Here is a 14,399-nt window from a genome sequence, read left to right as displayed (position 1 = left end):
TTTTTTTTTTTTGTGACAGCACAGCATGGTATGTGGAATGTTAGTTCCCCAACCAGGGACTGGGGATAGAACCCGTGACCTCTGCAGTGGAAGAGTAGAGTCTTAATCACTGGATGGCCAGGAAGTTGCCCATTCTTTCTTTATTTCTTTATATTTGTATCATTATAAATCCAGAGGCAAATGATAATCTAGACTGCTATTTGTAAGATAATAGGGGTTTACATTTCACATTTATTGCACTCTACAGAATGCTCAAATTTCTCCAAGCTAGGCTTCAATAGTACATGAATTGAGAACTTCCAGATGTTCAAGCTGGGTTTAGAAAAGGCAGAGGAACCAAAGATCAAGTTGCCAACATCTGCTGGATCATAGAAAAAGCAAGGGAATTCCAGAAGAACATCTACTTCTGCTTCATTGACTATGCTAAAGCCTTAGACTGTGTGGATCACAACAAATTGTGGAAAATTCTTAAAGAGATGGGAATACCAGGCCACCTTTTCTGCCTCCTGAGAAATCTGTATGTAGGTCAAGAAGCAACAGTTAGAACTGGACATGGAAAAACAGACTGGCTCCAAATTGGGAAAGGAGTACGTCAAGGCTATACTGTCACTTTGCTTATTTACTTATATGCAGAGTGCATCGTGCGAAATGCCAGGCTGGATGAAGCACAAGCTAGAATCAAGATGGCAGGGAGAATTATCAATAACCTCAGATATGCAGATGACACCACCCTTATGGTGGAAAGTGAAGAAGAACTAAAGAGCCTGTTGATGAAAGTGAAAGAGGAGAGTGAAAAAACTTGCTTAAAACTCAACATTCAGAAAACTAAGATCATGGCCTCTGGTCCCATCACTTCATGGCAAATAGATGAGGAAGCAATGGAAACAATGACAGACTTAATTTTCTTGGGCTCCAAAATCACTGCAGATGGTGACTGCAGCCATGAAATGAAAAGATGCTTGCTCCTTGGAAGAAAAGCTATGACCAACCTAGACAGCATATTAAAAAGCAGAGACATTACTTTACCGACAAAGGTCTGTCCAGTCAAAGTTATGGTTTTTTCAGTAGTCATGTATGGATGTGAGAGTTGGATCATAAAGAAAGCTGAGTGCTAAAGAATTGATGCTTTTGAACTGTGGTGTTGGAGAGGACTCTTGAGAGTCCCTTGGACTGCAAGGAGCTCAAGGGAGTCAATCCTAAAGGAAATCAGTCCTGAATATTCACTGGAAGGACTGATGCTGAAGCTGAAACTCCAATACTTTGGCCACCTGATGCAAAGAACTGACTCATTGGAAAAGACTGATGCTGGTAAAGATTGAAGGCAGGAGGAGAAGGGGACAACAGAGGATGAGATGGTTGGATGGCATCACTGACTTGATGGACATGAGTCTGAGCAAGCTCCAGGAGTTGGCGATGGACAGGGAAGCCTGGTGTGCTGCAGTGCACGGGGTCGCAAAGAGTCGGACATGACTGAGTGACTGGACTGAACTGAACTGAACTGAAGAGATCCCCGAAGTTTATCTTGTTAAGGTTTTTGTTTCCCTTATGGCATGATGACCATTTTATTATGTAATAAGCTCTGTGTTTTTGTGTTTTTTCCCTCCCGTGTGCATGCTATGACTCTGTTTATTTATAGGAATTCCATGAAAATATATTATGTGATCAATTATAGTTTTGATAATAGTGATTTTTGTATGAAAAATATAGAACATTTTAAATAAAAAATGAAAAGGACTCATGAGTCCATGACTCAGAAATGACCATCATACTCAGTATTTTTAGATATCTAATTTCTACATATATTAAGTTTCTTATAAAAGCAGTGAAAGAATCATGAACATTTTGTCCTAGATAAAAGCCATTTAGTTGTATTTTATAACTGGTTCAGATATGCTATTTAAAAACCAAGTTAAAAGTTCATTTATTTGCCTGCCTTGGGTTTTAGGGGCATCTTTCATTGCGGGGCATGGATTCTCTAGCTGTACTTCGTGGGCTTCAGTAGCTGTGGCCCAGGGGCTTAGTTGCTCCACGGCATGTGGGATACCTTAGTTCCCCCACCAGGGGTTGAACCTGGGTCCCCGGCACTGCAAAGTGGATTCTTAGCCACTGGACCATGAGGCAAGTCCCCCAAAACCAACATTGGACATTTTGCAGTTCTTAAGAGTAATTCATCTAAAGTCATTGTGTATATAATAACAGCAGCAGTAGCAAGCAGTACTTAAATAAGAGGAGCTTAGTCTCTTTTATATTTACGTCTGGAGGTAAGTGGTCCACGATGGACAGTAACTCTCCCTCACCAAGTCCTCAGAGACAATACTTCTTCCAGGTCATTGCTCCGCAGATTCAAGATTGTGGCATCTGCATTTAGGGCGGTAGTGTCGAAGAAGGGCAAAGAAGAAGAGACAAAAAATGTTAACTTGACTCTAAAGTAAGACTCCCACACACCACAAGGTGGCATTTCTTGCATACCACTGGCTGGCTTTAGTCATACTGCAGCATTTATCTGCAAGGGAAGCTTGGAAATGCAATCTGTTTGTAGGTAGTTGTGTATCTGGTTGAAAATCCTTTTACATTGGCTAAAGGAAAATGAATATTGAGAAAAAGCCAGAAACATCTGCTAGAATCATAATATATTTAAAAATATACTGATGAATTCAATTCATTAATATTCTGTTTAGATTTTTGCATTTGTATACATTAGACTTATTTGTAATGTTCTCTTCTTGTACTGTCATTACTCAGGATATAATTATTCCATAAAATGAGTTGGATAGCTTTCTCTTATTTTAGTCTCTGAAATTGTTTATTTAAAATAAGGATTATTTTTTTCCTTGCATATTTGGTAAACCTCACATAGTAAATCTCTACTATATCTATATTTATTACATGCTATTGTCTTTCTAATATTCTCTGTGTCTTTTCTTACTGCTTTCTATTTAGAGGTTTGCTTGCTTAACTAGATTTCCCATCCTCACCCTGAAGATTCAGTTCTGGGTTTTGTTTATCCTCCATTGTTTCTTTAGTTCCTGTTGAATTAATTTTTCCAATTATCTTTAATATATAATTTTTCATCATCCATTAGTTTTACTTTATCAACTTTTTAAAGTTTCTTGAGTTGAGCACCTAACAAACTCATTTTCAGTTTCTCTTATTTTTTTTAAAAATAAAGAAGTATATACATATACTGCTAAGTACCAGGTTACATGAACCCTGTATGATTTCATGTGTAGTGCTTCCATTGTCATGTGTTTCTAAATATTTTATAACTTCCTTTATGATTTCCTCTTTGAGAATTTTCTGAATAGGTAAAACATGCACATAGTAATGTATTTTTGAGCACATATTTTATGCTGTCATGCACGATACAGAAATGAAACGTGCCTACCCTCAGGATGTTCTAAAGATCAATGTTTATTGATCTTTAGATCAATAAAAGGTATCAAACAGGTATCTTTAGATCACAGGTATCAAAGGTACTTCCTCTTAGTTGCATGTGTGTTTCATGTTAAGTAGGTCTCTGACTGCATCAGCCTGAATGTTTACTGATCACGTTACCCTCAGTGATTGGCAAGATGAACCTGGTCGGATGAGGCCGTGATTAATGTCTAGTATGTGTGTACATAAATCACCCCTCTTTGTTCCTGGTACAGCTAACCTCAGAGATCTTGTAAACAGTTACCTTGACAGCAAAAAATAATGCAACTAGGTCACATATTTTTAATTTACTGTTTATAGTGTTTTTTCAGTGTATGCATAATTTAAAGTCATATTTCTATATGTGGTTTTATTTAGGAAAAAACTACTTTCTGTTACCTTCTCATTTCCCCTACTCAGAGGAATCCATTTGCATCTCCTTTATTTGTTTTATTTGATATTTTTATCCATGCCTCTGAATAACATACCTATTGTGCTACCTCTTGATCCCTCGCCCCCCTGCCAGTCTTGGGCATTTTTGTTTTTTTGACTTCCAAATTAGGAGGATGAGGCATTTATTTACTCATTGGCCCTGGGTCTTCATTGCTGTGCGCAGGCTTTCTCTAGTTGTGGTGAGCAGGGGCTACTCTTCGTTGGGGTGTGTGGGCTTCTCCCTGTGGTGGCTCTGTTAGATAACACAGACTCTAGGCGTTTGGGCTTCAGTAGTTGCAGCTCACAGGCTCAGTAGCTGTGGGGCTCGGGCTTTAGTTGCTCAATGGCATATGGAATCTTCCTGGACTGAGGATCAAACCCATGTCCCGTACATTGACAGGTAGATTCTTATCCACTGTACCACCAGGGAAGTCCAAGATGAGGCTTTATCTATCTCATTCTCTACACTCCAGCTTAGTAAACATACACACACACACACATACCTTCTAGTCCCCAAATGTATGCTTCCCATACATTTTAATATTAGTTAAAATGATACTCAATTTTTACATTGTTTTGACAATGCACATATAATTTGTATTGATCCCTGAGATACCCTGTGATTACTTTTTGTTTCATGTGCATCTTTTTATTCTCCTTTAGTTCAGTTCAGTTGCTCAGTTGTATCCAACTCTTTGCAACCCCATGGACTGCAGCATACCAGGCTTCCCTGTCCATCACCAGCTTCCGGAGCTTGCTCAAACTCATGAAACTAGGAATCCTAACTGCTAGATCAAATAGGAGAATAACAAAAAGAGACTTTGTTTCTTAGTTTTTAATGTATTTGTCACCAATTTATTACATATTTGACCCTAAATTTCCAAATATTTTTTCAATATGCTCAGCCACATCAGTTGTTCTGTATCTTATAGGCATATCCCCATGATCCTTCTTACTTGCTCCAACCTGGACTGGTTCTTTCTCAGCTTGCTCATACTGTTATAGCCACGCTTTCCAGGAAACAAACTCACTCAGAAGGACAATGCAGATAGTGGAGTGCAGTTTATTACACGGGGGGGCCCAAGGCAGAGTCGCCTCTTAGCCAAGGGCCCCGACAAGCATTTGTGAAAATCTTTTATACCCCATGTGTACGTGTCCAAACCCACCACCCCAAACCCTTGATGCTTACAAAGGAAGGGTAAATACAATCACAATAACCCCATCATTCACGTGTTATGTGTTCAAACAGTTAATAATCAATAAGCCCACGGTTACATTCCAACCAGTTAATAACCGATAAACCTGTGCTTACATTCTGATAGATAGTGTCTGGAGGCAGGGGTGATTAGTGTCTGTTTTCTCTTAGTTGATGAGTAACCTGGATATGATCTTCAAGGTTCCCCTGTCTGGAGCGGGTCTTATCCTTCCATTGTTGTTCCCACAGGCACTAAGCAGAGAGTTCAGAGTCCACTGGAGAGGTGGCCGAGCATGATCAGCACAGACAGGCCTGAGATGGAGTCCAGGCCCTGTGAATTCCTTCTTTAATACCTCTCCCATCCCCATTATCCTGTTGATGCTCTCTACTTCTGTCTTATGGTAAATTCCATTTTCTGGTTCCCATTTTTCTTCTTTCTTGGTTTACTCCCTGATTTTGGCAGAGCACATACTCCAATTGCTTCCCGAGAAAGGAATGTAAAAATTGATAAACAAAAACCTCAATTAAAATGGAGTCAGGAGGCCACAAGGGGGAGCTCTCATAACCCATGATGATCGCAGAGCCCAAACAGGATGGAGAAAAGGTTATCTTTTCTTTCTGGGTAAGAGTTTAATCATGAGAGACAGCCACAGCTCAGCCAATGAAAAGCCCCTCTCTGGCTTACTATAGTTCTCTCAGCTTTCCCTACCCCCTCTATAAAAGAGTCATCCTCTCTATTTCTGTGGAGGACTTGCAGGTGACTCACCATAGTTGCAGACCTTGAATTATAATTCTTTGGGGTGTGTGTGTGTGTGAGGACTTGCAGGTGACTTACCATAGTTGCAGACCTTGAATTATAATTCTTTGGTGTGTGTGTGTGTGTGAGGACTTGCAGGTGACTTACCATAGTTGCAGACCTTGAATTATAATTCTTTGGTGTGTGTGTGTGTGTGAGGACTTGCAGGTGACTTACCATAGTTGCAGACCTTGAATTATAATTCTTTGGGGTGTGTGTGTGTGTGTGTGTGTGTGTGTGTGCGCGCGCTCCGTTGTATCTGACTCTTTGCGACCCTATGGACTGTAGTCCGCCAGGCTTGGTCCATGGAATTTTCCAGGCAAGAATACTCCAGTGCATTGGCATTTTCTCCTCCAGGGGATCTTGTCTACCCAGGATCAAACCGCATCTTTTGAGTCTCCTCTGTTGGCAGGTGGATTCTTTACCACTGTGCCACCTGGGAAGCCCAATTCTTTGCTAATCCTGAATAAATCCATTTTTTGCTAGAGAAATAACTGGCAGTATTTGTAGTAGGTCACCAAGGTGCACTAGAGAAACTTTTTTTTTTTTTTCAAATTTGTGTGTTAAAAATATCTTTATTCTAACTCCCTGATTGATGGTATGGTTGTGAGTAGAATTCTGGGTTGGGGCACGTTTTCCCTTGGAATTTCTTCCAGCTTCCAGGGCTGCTATTGAGGAGTCTAACCCCAGTCTTGTTCCTTTGTGTTTACTTTACATTTCATTCTCTGGAATCATGAATACCTTCTTTTTGTCTATAGTGTCCTGAATTTTCATTTCATGATATGCTTGGCTGCATGCCTTTTTTACCCACTGGGTCGTGATTTTAATCTGGAAAATTGCATCTTCTAATTTAGACAATCTATTGGTCATTTATTTAATGATTCTTTTTACTTTGTTTCCTCTCTTCCCTGTCTTCTGAATCCTAATGTTCAGTGCTGGCCTTTATCATTTTTCCATCTCTCTAGCACTGTGTTGTGAAAGATTTCCTTGATTTTGTTTTCCAGCCATTCCATTGAGTGTTTTCATTTTCTCTATAATATTTTAAAATTCCTCATGATTTTACTCCCCTCTGAATGCTCCTTTATATAATAATGTCAGTCTCTTACTATATGCATGAAAGAGAAAGTTGCTCAGTCATGTCTGACTCTTTCTATACAGTCCATGGGATTCTCCGGGCCAGAATACTGGAGTGGGTAGCCATTCCCTTCTCCAGGGGATCTTCCCAATCCAGGGATCGAACCCAGGCCTCTCACATTGTGGGCAGATTCTTTACCAGCTGAGCCACCAGGGAAGCCCAAGAATACTGGAGTGGGTACCTGTCCCTTCTACAGCAGATCTTCCTGGCCCAGGGCTTGAACCAGGGTCTCCACATTGCAGGCGAATTCTTTACCAGCTGAGCTACCAGGGAATCCTCTGTGTATGCATGAAGGTACTATTGCATGTTTGTCTATGTGTATGAAGCTGAAGCTTCAATACTTTGGCCACCTGATGTGAATAGCTGACTCATTGAATAAGATTCTGACGCTGGGAAAAATTGAAGGCAGAAGGAGAAGAGGGTGACAGAGGATGAGATGGTTGGGTGCCATCCCCATTCATTGGACATGAATTTGGGCAGACTCTGTGTGATGATGAGGGAATGAGAGGCCTGGTGTGCTATAGTCCATGGGGTCTTGAAGACACGGACGTGACTTGGTGACTGAACAGCAACAGCATGTCTCAGTATGTGTCTTTATTTTGGATATTGTTGCTGAGGTTAATTCATAAATGAGCTCTATTTAATTGGTTTAAAGAGAAGTAGGCACTTAAAAGCAAATAATTCTAAGTGCAAGAGAAATTAAGCTAAATTTGGATTTCAAGTTCATGTGAACTGGAAAATATTCAGTATCAAATTGACATTTGGTACACAATTGCCAAGGCCGCAGTCCTCTTTGGAAAAGTCCCTGATGCTGGGCAAGACTGAGGGCAGAAGGAGAAGAGGGCCTCAGAGAATGAGATGGCTGGATGGCATCACCAATGCAATGGATATGAACTTGGGCAAACTTTGGGAGATGGTGAGGGATAGGGTAGCCTGGCATGCTGCAGTCCATGGGGTTGCAAAGAGTTGGGCAACTGAACAACAACAATATTTTTAAATCTGTCCTTCAGATGTTGCTTCCAGTCTCTTTACCTGAAGTTCTTATTAGACCCAGTTTCTCTTTACTATTATTTCAAATTTTTGATATTTTTGTCTTCTTATTCCTCTTTCTATGTAGGGTAACCATGTAATTTATGATTAAAATGGGACACTTTTGGAGTGAAAAAGTGTGCTACAATGATTAAATTTATATAATTATTTTAATATGAATTTATTGGCTGAAACATTTAAATTATTTTTTTGTAAGTTGATAAAATATTCAGAAAGTATTTAAAAAAATCTTTCTAAAACTCACATAACCTTCATTTCTAAAGCAAAGTAAAAATTACTTCCTTATATTGATTAAACATTACAAATAATGTAAATAATTTTCCTGTTGTATATTCATTCATTTTAATGAACTTGTTAGTCATATTTATTTCTATTACTACGTCACTGATATTTTTCTGAATAACATATTTTAATATCTCTGTCTCGCTTCATAAAACTACCTGCAATATTATTCAAAGTTGAATTTTATGGCTAATGCATTCAAAATTGTTGATACCGTCAAATGGTTTGCCTCTGAATATGAAGAAAATAGTCTTTATAGATACTGAGATAATTTGTACATGCTGAGCAAATTTTGTTAAAGGGGGGGATATTCTTAATTCTAACTTTTTTGTTACTGAATCATGTAAATATTTTACTTTCCACTCAGAAAGGTTTTCTTCAAAATATTCTATGAGACAAAACTCAAATACTTTTTTCCTGTCCATAATTCTTTGAATGTTCCAGAAGTTTTAAATTCTACATAATTCTATTTCTTAATTTTATTTCATTGGAGGTATTTATTTTATTCTGTTGGGTGAATATACATTTACTCAATCAAAAATACTAGCTAGAAGTTGAGATATTCTAAAGAATAATTTTGAAATTGAATCTATACCATTGAGTACTCATAGTTTATTCTGTTTAGTTTTTTCCACTTAGTTCTGTAGGGATAAATGTCAATGTTTTCCTATTTATAAGTTGTGTTTCAATCATATTTTACTAAAAGCTTTAAAGCCTGAAACACTTTTTGCTCCATTTCTTTACCACTTAGATTATGTATTTTCCTCTGATTTCCCACAAAAGTAATAAAAATTTATGGGATTGCTTATCAAGACATTTAAGGTAATTGTAGGCAACATATGTTCATTTATAAAGTAGTTCCTCAGAGATTCAAACGTATCTAAAGTGTGGCTTACGAGAAGGAGCGAAGGGAGAAGTTGTGTATTGCCATGCTGAAGTATTTTTTGATATCTGAGATTCATTATATAAAGTTTTAGTTCTTAAACTTTCATAAGCTATATAAACTCTGCTTGTACAAAAATATTTGCAATGCTTATCAACTACAGCTTCTGTTTTGATTGGTGACGTATCTCAGCTTGTTTGAAAGCTACTTGAATTATATGTGTACAAGATTACAATTATCTTTCTGTTTCACAGACTTCTTAATTTCATGTAAACCTTACTAAAGGAAATTTACTTCCTTTCCCATTTGGATGCCTTTTATTTCTTGTCTAATCGTTCTGGCTAGGACTTCCAGTACTGTGTTGAATAGAAGTGGCAAGAGTGAGCATTCTTGTTTTATGTCTTTTTTTTTAGTTGTTAAAATTTATGTATTTTATTGTTGGCTTCGCTGGGTCTTCATTGCGGCGCACGGGCTTCTCACTGCGGTGGCTTCTCTTGTTGCAGAGCGTAGGCTCTAGGTTTGCAGGCCTGGGAAGTTGCTGCTTGTGGGGTAAGTAGCTGTGGTGTGCGGGCTTAGCTGCTCCAGGTCATGTGGAATCTTCCTGGACCAGGGATTGAACCCGAGGCCCCTGCATTGGCAGGTGGATTCTTATCCACAGCGTGCCCGGGGAAGCCCTCTTGTGTTATTCCTGATCTTAAAGGAAAACCTTCCAGTTTTTTTTTTACCATAGAGTGTGATGTTAGCTGTGGGCTTGTCGTGTGCGGCCTTCACTATGTTGAGATATATTTTTTCTATACTTAGTTTGTTGAATGTTTCTTTCATGAATGAGTGTTGAATTTTGTTCAATGCTTTTTCTGCATCTACTGAAATGATTATGTGTTTTTATCCTTCATTCTGTTAATGTAGTGTATTTCATTTATTAATTTGCTTATGTTGAACAATCCTTGTATCCCAGGGATAAATCTATTTGAGCATGGTTTATAATCCTTTTACTGTGCTGTTGAATTTGGTTTGCTAGTATTTTGTTGAGGATTTTTGTATCTGCATTCGTCAGAGATATTGTTTTCCTTTTTTGGTGATGTCTTTGCCTAGCTTTAGAGTGATGCTGACCTCATAAGATGAGTTTGGAAGTGTTCCCTCCTCTTAATTTTTTCTTAAACTGAATTTTTTAAAAAATAATTTTTATTTATTTATTTATTTTTAGCTGTGCTGAGTCTTCATTGCTGTGCACAGGCTTTTTCTAGTTGCAGTGACTGGGGGCTACTCTCAAGTTATAGCTTCCAGGCACCAGACCACAGGCTCAATAGTTGTGAATCACGGGCTTAGTTGCTCCCCGGCATGTGGGATCTTCTCAGACCAGGGATCAAACCCATGATTTCTGAATTGGCAGATTTCTTTTCACCACTGAGCCACCAGGGAAGCACCCCTTCTCTTAATTTTTTGAAAGCACTTTAAAAGGACTCTTTAAAAGCCTGGTAGAATTCACCATGGAAGCCGTTTGGGTCTGGCCTTTTCTTTGTGGGGAGGTTTTGATTACTGGTCCAGTTTCCTTAGGAGAAGGCAATGGCACCCCACTCCAGTCCTCTTGCCTGGAGAATCCCAGGGATGGGGGAGCCTGATAGGCTGCAGTCCATGGGGTCGCACAGAGTCAGACATGACTGAAGCGACTTAGCAGTAGCAGCAGCCAATCTCCTTATTTGCTATTGGTCTGTTCAGATTTTCTATTTCTTCATGTTTCAGTCTTGGTAGATTGTATGCTTCTAGAAATTTATCCATTTTTTCCAGGTCATCTAATTTATGGGCATATAATTGTCTGTGGTGTTTCCCAGGTGGCTCAGTGGTAAAGAATCCACCTGCAAATGCAGGAGATGCAACAGATACAGGTTCTGTCCCCGAGTCGGAAAGGTCCCCTGGAGGAGGAAATGGAAACCAACTCCAGTGTTCTTGCCTGAGAAATCCCATGGACATAGGATCCTGGTGGGTTATGGTCCATGGGGTCACAAAGAATCAGATAGGACTGAATGACTCTCTCTCTCTCATACACACACACACATACTTGTTCATGGTAGTCTCTTATGGTCTTTTTAATTTCCTGGTAACAGTTATAATGCCTCTTCTTTAATATCTGATTTTACTTATTTGGTCTTCTCTCTGTTTTTCTTAATCTTGCAAGAGGTTTATGACCAAAATGAAATGTCATGTTCTCTTGAGAGAATGTTCTGTATGAATGAAATGTACCTTATCCACATATGCACCAATGCCATCTTTAGGTTTAGTCTTTTCAGAGTAACAACTAACTTTTGAAGTAGATGCTGAAGTTAGTGCAGCAGATTTAGCTCTGTGGTTTTCATGTGGCCAGAGATATAATTACATTCCCCACAGTTCAGTTCAGTTCAGTTGCTCAGTCGTGTCCAACTCTTTGTGACCCCATGGACTGCAGCATGCCAGGCTTCCCTGTCCATCACCAACTCCTGGAGCTTGTTCAAACTTATGTCCATCGAGTCGGTGAAGCCATACAACCATCTCATCCTCTGTCATCCCCTTCTCCTCTTGCCTTCAATCTTTCCCAGCATCAGGGTCTTTTCCAGTGAGTCAGTTCTTCACATCAGGTGGCCAAAGTATTGGAGCTTCAGCTTCAGCATCAGTCCCTCCAATGAATATTCAGGGTTGATTTCCTTTAGGATTGACTGGCTTGATCTCCTTGCAGTCCAAGGGACTCTCTCAAGGATCTTCTGCAACACCACAGTTCAAAAGCATGAATTCTTTGGCACTCAACTTTCTTTATAGTCCAACTCTCACATCCATACATGACCACTGGAAAAAACATAGCTTTGACTAGATGGACCTTTGGGGGAAACCAAGATGGTGGAGTAGAAGGATGTGCACTCATTTTCTCCTGCAAGAACTTCAAAATTGCAACTTGCTGCTGAGCTACAATCAACAGGAGAATGTTGGATTCCACCAGAAAGAGATATCCCACGTTCAAGGGCAAAGGAGAAGCCCCAAAGGGCAGGAGGGGCAAAACCGTGTTTAGAATCAAACCCTGTACCTGCCAGAGATACTTTGAGGGCTCAAACAAAGCCTTGTGCACACCAGGACCCAGAGGCCCTGCAGAGACTGAACCAGACCTGCCTTTGAGTGTCTGAGTGTCACCTGTGGAGGCACAGGTCAGCAGTGGCCTGTGATGGGAACAGGGACTCTGGCTGTGGCAGCCCTGGGTCTCGCAGAGTGTGGTAGAAGCCCTTTTGGAGGTCACCAGTAGCCCCACTATAGAGCCACCAAGCAGACAGTCCCCTCAATAGATGGTAAATGACAACATATTCATTATCAACTTTTTGGAGAAAAATTCAGTACTTAATTTTTTTTGCAGCAGAGGTTTCCCTAATGGTTCAGAGGGTAAAGCGTCTGCCTACAATGGGGGAGACCGGAGTTCAATCCCCAGGTCAGGAAGATCCCCTGGAGAAGGAAATGGCAACCCACTCCAGTACTCTTGCCTGGAAAATCCCATGGACGGAGAAACCTGGTAGGCTACAGTCCATGGGGTCACAAAGAGTCAGACACGACTGAGTGACTTCACTAATTTTTTTTTTATTACCATACACCTTGTTTCCTTGAGCTCATTATGCCAAAAGTTTATTGTAAAAAAGTCAAATTTGGGGCGGGGGAAAATGAAATGTTGGGTGGTCAAAGCTAAGCCTTGCACCTGTCTAGCAGCCCTACTCCCCAGCCAGAGAAGCTGTGACCAAGTCAAACTTTGAGTTGCAGACTTTTATTGGAAAACTGGGCTGGAATCACTTCCTCGTTTTTGTAATAAAAGCTGAAAAGTCTGCAAAAAAAAGAGAAAAGTCAAATAGTAAAAGTACTTGAAAATTTATACTGTACAGAAAATGACAAAAATACCATAGCAGGGACATTCAGACTCCTCTTTACTTGCTCCATGACAGAACTGCTCAGCCTCCATTTCCTATATACTTTGCACCTAAGCTATAATTTCTCCTTCCCCACACCATTCTCACCAGCTGGTGGCCTGATGCTCACATGCAAATCTCATGCCACAGCCTGAGCCATGCTCAGCTGGTGGGCAGAGCTGACAAGAGTGGCAGCCTTGTTTTTTCTCAGGCTGCCACCAAAGGCTGTAAGGAGCCAGTGGTCTCAAGCCATTCATTAATGAGTACACTTTGTTTTTGCATCAAGTTCCCTGGATACCATCCTTAAAAAGAGGTATTAGTTAGTCCTGCTATTTCTGAAAAGTGTAGAGAAAAGCCAGCCAGGTTTTCAGTGGGACATCTCATATTCTACTAAAGAAGACCTTGGCAGAAGGTAAAGTGAAAGTACTAAGCCCATCTTGGAATTCTTTTTTTTTTCCCCACTGCATGGCATGTGAGATCTTAGTTCAACCAGGGCTCAAATTCATGTCTTCTGCAGTGAAAGAGCAGAGTCTTAACTACTGGGCTGTGGGACAGTTCCGTCTTGGAATGTTTTAATACAAATAATCAAAAAATTAAAATACAGGACTAAACTAGGGTGCTGGAGCAAAAGGCATAAACTGATACACTTACAGAGCTCTTCTCTTGCACTAGATGAATTCCTCAATGCTATCGTCCAATTTACAAATACTCTATCTATTGAGTCAATTTCACAGTTTGTTCTTTTTGAACAAAACCTTTAAAAACTTCTGTAAGTACATATACATTTTTGCAAGGTTTCCAATTGGTTATTTCTCCTGTTTATCTCTTATTGTTTCATTTCTGCCTCTTTTAAGAGAGTTCTGTTAGTTTAATACTAATTTGGCATTTGATTCTTTTTAAAAAACATTTTACTGTGGCAAGAACACATAACATGAGAACTACCCTCAACAAATTTTTAAGTATACATGGTAGTAATTCTGACTCTAGGTATAATTTGAACAGAAATTCTGTAGAGCTTATTCATCTTGATTAACTGAAACTGTGTGCTCGATGATTAGGGTCTGTATGTGTTCCACACTGGGTGGGGAGTTTCATCTTGAACCTGGAAGTCTCTCCTCTCTTGGTGGTTACCTCTCTCTTTCTAGCAGTTTTGCAGCCTTTAAGTTACCTTTTCCTGGACCTCTGATTTCCCAGTCCAGAACTAGAATTCTTGCCCAGTTCTAATATTCTTGACACTGTGGTTTATTTTGGCTCTGTGATTTGTGGCCCTTTCTAATGTGTATATTTTGGGCAACTGTTTGACT

The sequence above is a fragment of the Cervus elaphus genome, chromosome 18, assembly GCF_910594005.1.
Source record: "Cervus elaphus chromosome 18, mCerEla1.1, whole genome shotgun sequence".
NCBI lineage: Eukaryota > Metazoa > Chordata > Mammalia > Artiodactyla > Cervidae > Cervus > Cervus elaphus.
Note: the sequence above shows the minus strand (reverse complement) of the source record.